Genomic DNA, 5,212 nt, shown 5'->3' on the forward strand with positions numbered 1-5,212 from the left:
AATATATGAAACTATATATAATTATATATGAATCCACATATGGAGCATATATGGAATTTCTTCTAGAATCAATAAAAATAACGATTTTTTAACGAAATTGTTTATATAGTATCCAGTGTTCCCAAATAATACAAACAATAGTAGAATCCGAATTTTTCATGTTTTACAGGTTGTAAGTCAATAATTGTCCATTATCTAACTTTGAGCATATTATATCTTTTGTCCAGCAAGTCAAACTACAACATATGTGAAAACCAGTTGATTTAACTGGGACCCAGTTTCATATAAAATTAGGAAAGAGTTATATATATTTTCCAAGAATGCTTGCAATATTCTACAAAAATGTTACTATTTCATATATCTACATTGATTCTATAATATTACACCACAACTTGCAATGTTACAATGTTCCTGAAATGTAACTAAGCTTTTGTGCTGTATCGGTTAAGATCGAGTAAAAGTCGCCTCGACTGAAATTCGCACAGGCATATGCCACGCCTAGACTTATCCTAATCAAAAAGGGCCCTCATTATTAGAACAAGTGCACAGGTATGCTTTTGGGAAGATGCAAGAAAATGTTTATGACCATGCAGTATATACACTTACGAAGTAACGCGATATTTGTAACGGACCGACGCGCTAGGCATGAACGGAGATGACTCGAGCGCTTCGCTGGACGTGTCGTGAATACGCAACAAGCGGTTGATAGAGTTCAGTCGAAATATAAATGTATAATAGAAAATAAGCAGATTTTATTCGTTACTGAATACTTATGCATTAAATGTTTACATATGATTGATGGCGATCCGGAATATACAGTCTGTCCCAAAATTTTCCGAACTTTTATTAAAACTTATTCTGTAAGGTAATAATTATAAATTTTTATTTATAATCATTCGAAATACATCCCTTCCGAAGAAATACAATCTTTATAACGGTCATATAGCTTTAGAAAACTCCGCTGAAAGTCCTTCGAGATAGTCAAGATATTTTCGGTCAAAGCCCTTTGGATGTCCAAAATAATATCGAACTGCTTTCTCTTCAGCTTCATTATTAGTTTCGGCCTACTGCTACCACGCACAGCGATTAGAGTTCGTTGAATGGATTATGGAAACAACAAGTGGATGCTGATTTTTCGAACAGAATCATTTTCAGCGATGAAGCTCATTTGATGGCTTGGTTAATCGACAAGATTGTCGCATTTGGGGTTCAGAAAATCCACGAGTGATTGTTGAGAAACAAACGCATCCACAACGTGTCATTGTTTGGTGCGGATTTTGCTGGAGGCATCATCGGACCATTCTTCTTCGAAAATGCGGCTGGTCAGGCAATAACAATTAATGGTACTCGCTAACGTGATAATCCAGTTTTTTGTGCTTAAATTGCAAGATCTGGATGTGGACGACATGTAGTTTCGATGGTGCCACATGCCATACAGCCCGAGAAACAATTCAACTACTGCATGAGCCATTTCCTGGTCGTGTAATTTCCCGTTTTGGTGATCAGAATTGGCCGCCCAGATTATGCGATTTAACGCCGTTGGACTTTTTTCTTTGGGGTTTTTTGAATTCTAAGGTCAACAAGCCCACGACCACCCACGCCTTGAAGGAGGAAATTGAGTGCTGTATCAACGAAATTCAGCCACATTTATGCAAAACGGTCATGGAAAATTTCAACAAGAGTGCGTATGTGCCAGCAAAGCCGTGGAGGCCATTTACCCGATATGCTATTCCATACATAACCCTATACTATATACTTTATGAATCAATAAAAAATTTATAATTTTTAATAATAAACCTGTGTTTTCTATCAAAATTACTTCTTGCGTGAATTTTGGGACACCCTGTATATCCCATCCAAATCATAGAAAATGATGAACATGGTTTGCACTTATGATTTTTGCAGGCGCACTTTTTTGGTGTTTGTTCTTCTGAACTTTTCCACACTGAGTTCTGGCATTTTGTAAGTGGCCGTTTTGCGGTAAACAGATCTGTTCTGGGTTTGTTGCATCAATCTGTCATTGCATTGCTAGACCTGTTCTATTGTTGTTTTCAATATGATTTTGGGAAGTGTTCTTCAGCTTTGGTCTACACTGAGGACACAACCCAGTAAGCAAGAAATCATTAATACAATGTTATTACAACGATATTCCTGAATCTATAACGTTATCAATTATGTATATTAAGTTCTTGATGTTGTATAAAACATCACGATAAACATACTTCAGTTGCGATTTCGAAATTTTAGTAATATTGAAATGAGGGTGATATAACATTGCAAATAACGTTGCGTTAAGATTTTTTTATTATAATATTTTTGAGATAATGAAATGATAAAATTTAAACATATTAAGTATGAAAATTAATTCAGTGCCTTTACATTTAACGTCTTATAATATATTTGATTCAAATTTCAATTTTTTTTCTCGCTCTATGATGATTTGAAAGTGCTAACTTTAAGCTTTAAGAAGCAGTATAATAATTGATGGCCTTGCCGACATAAACAGAATCAAAAAACAGTAATTATCGTCCGAATTATCAGTAACTATGTCGTCCGAAAAGAAGCATTTGAAACACTGCATCCTTTCAGTTGAATAAAAATGCTGCTCAGTCTACCGAAATGATTTGTTGTGCTTTGGGTGAAGTGATGTGACTAATAAAACTTGTAAAAAGACCTTTTACTGGCAATGGAATTAGGCAAGTGATCATACTATATGATAATGCGCGGCCACACGTCGCAAACAAAAGATTTCATCTCTACATAGGCTGGGAAGTTCTCCCTCATGCGGCTTATTCGTCAAATTTAGCCCTGTTGGATTACTATCTATTTCGGTCGCTTCAATGTCATCTGGCGGATATGCATTTTAAAACAGTTGACGAGGTTCGAAAAAGCATTAATAACTTTATTGAGTCAAGACCGCTAAGTTTTTTCCGCGAGAGCATTCATCAGCTATCTGATAGATAGAATAAAGCCATAGAAAATAATGGAAATTATTTCAAACATTAAACTTGTACTTGACTTTTTGTACGTAAATTTTGAATTTCATGGAAAAAAGCACCAAATGAATTTGTACACCTAATGCTATCAATGATACCTATGAATACCGCCCTGGGTCTCTATTCTTAAAATGGTTGAATATATATAAATGTCACTGAGCAACTACTATTAGGTCATTAAGTATGAAATGTCCGATCACCTCATGTACCAAATTTGATACCCGATATCTCTCATATTTCACTTTAACTTTCTTTGTTTTTTGTTTTTTTATTTTGTCATTATGAAGATACGTCATCAGCCTTTTAGACACACGTTTTGGTTTGTGATTATCTGTCAAATTGCCTTTTGCAGATTAAATTTTATAAACCATGGATAAGTCAAAAATTCGCGTTATTTTCGAATATGAGTTTCGTCGTGGAACTAGCGTAGCGCAGACAATTCAAAGTGTCAACAAAGTGTTTGGCAAGAATGTGGCTAATGAACGCACAGTACGTCGATGGTTTGAAAAGTTCCGATCTGGCGCTTTTGATCTTCAAAATGAACTACGTGGGCGACCTGAAAGCAAGGTGGATAATAATGAGCTGAAAGCGGCAGTAGAAACGGATACATCTCAAACTACGCGTGAATTAGCAGCAAGGTTGGTCGTTACTATTCCAACAATATTAAACCATTTAAAACAAATCGGTAAGGTTAAGAAGTTGGATAGATGGGTTCCGCATGAATTAAACGAGCATCAGAAGAGAAATCGTTTCGAAGCTTGCCTTTCTTTGCTGTCGCGACATAAAGCGAACCATTTTTACACCGCATTGTTACGTGTGATGAAAAATTGATTCTTTTCGACAATCGTAAGCGTTCGGCACAATGGTTGGATAAAGATGAAGTGCCAAAACACACTCCGAAACCGAATATTCACCAAAAAAAACTAATGGTGTCTGTTTGATGGTCCAGCGCTAGTGTTTTCCACCACAACTTCATGAGACCTGGTCAATCAATTACGGTGGATGTCTACTGTAACCAATTAGACGAAATGATGAGGGAGTTTTGGATTAACTAGCCGAGATTGGTGAATAGAGACAGACCAATCCTCTTGCAGGGTAATGTTCGACTACATGTCGCACGAATAACGTTGCTCAAACTACAAGAGCTGAACTTGGAAACTCTCTGTCACTCACCGTATTCCCCAGATCTTGCACCAACTGACTACCATTTTTGCTACCATTTCTTCCAGGCATTGAATCACTTCTTGCAAGGAAAAATATTTAATTTCCAACAAGCTGTAGAAAACGTCTCTCGCGATTTTATCATCACTCGCTTTCCAGGCTTCTTCGCTGCCAGCAATTAATAAGCATTGTTAAGATGGCAAAACTATATCAATAGTTTAGGCGCATACTTTGATTAATTATACTGCTTCTTGCTTGAGGTATAATAAACCAAACTTTCAGTTCGGAATCGAACACTTCATACTTAATGACCTAATATATTCTAATTTGATTATATCTGCGCAATAACACTTACGTATATATAACCATTTCAAGAATAGACTCTGATAGTGGCCTATTTACTGGAGTAACCTACACATAGATTAAGATCATATAAACCTATTATCATACAAGCAGCCACAATAATCAGCAGTTGCAATTTGCTTTATTGCTTATTATACATGTCGAAAAAAGATAAAATGATGTTTTTAGTATAAAAGCACATAAGACTAAACATAGGCCACTGATTATTGCTGCTGCTTGTATGATAGGTTTGTATCATTTTACTTAAATTAAATTGCCACATAATACGATTAAATGAAAAAATTCAGAAAGCAAAATATCAGTTATGTAAATTAGTTATGAGCCATTATATGCAATTTCTTGAAATACCAAACAGGCAATAAAATTCAGACATATTAGAACAATATAAAAAATAAAATTACATAAAAAAAAGTTCACATATATTCCCAAAGTTATTTTTAAGTCTAAATTATAAACTTTGAATTAAATTTTAAACTGTTGCATTGACCAAAAATAAATATTAAAGCAACATTTAAAAAATATTTTCTGTAATGTTCTTAAAATATTTTAATATTCAAAAAATTATATTACAAAAGATTTTTTTAAATATATATGTATGTATTAAAAATCGTTTAGGAAATAAACATAAAGTCAACATTTGTAAACGTTAATTTAATGTTCCTAGCTTATTGGGTCTTGGTTTTGGCATCACC

At 34.6% G+C, this 5,212-nt stretch overlaps 1 pseudogene; it reads left to right on the plus strand.

Annotated features, from left to right (window-relative positions):
• Positions 1–3,365: 3,365 nt before the first annotated feature.
• On the plus strand, positions 3,366–4,339 carry LOC106747213 (annotated as a pseudogene).
• Positions 4,340–5,212: the final 873 nt, after the last annotated feature.

Source organism: Dinoponera quadriceps, unplaced genomic scaffold (assembly GCF_001313825.1).
Source record: "Dinoponera quadriceps isolate SergipeBrazil2010 unplaced genomic scaffold, ASM131382v1 scaffold2133, whole genome shotgun sequence".
Lineage (NCBI taxonomy): Eukaryota > Metazoa > Arthropoda > Insecta > Hymenoptera > Formicidae > Dinoponera > Dinoponera quadriceps.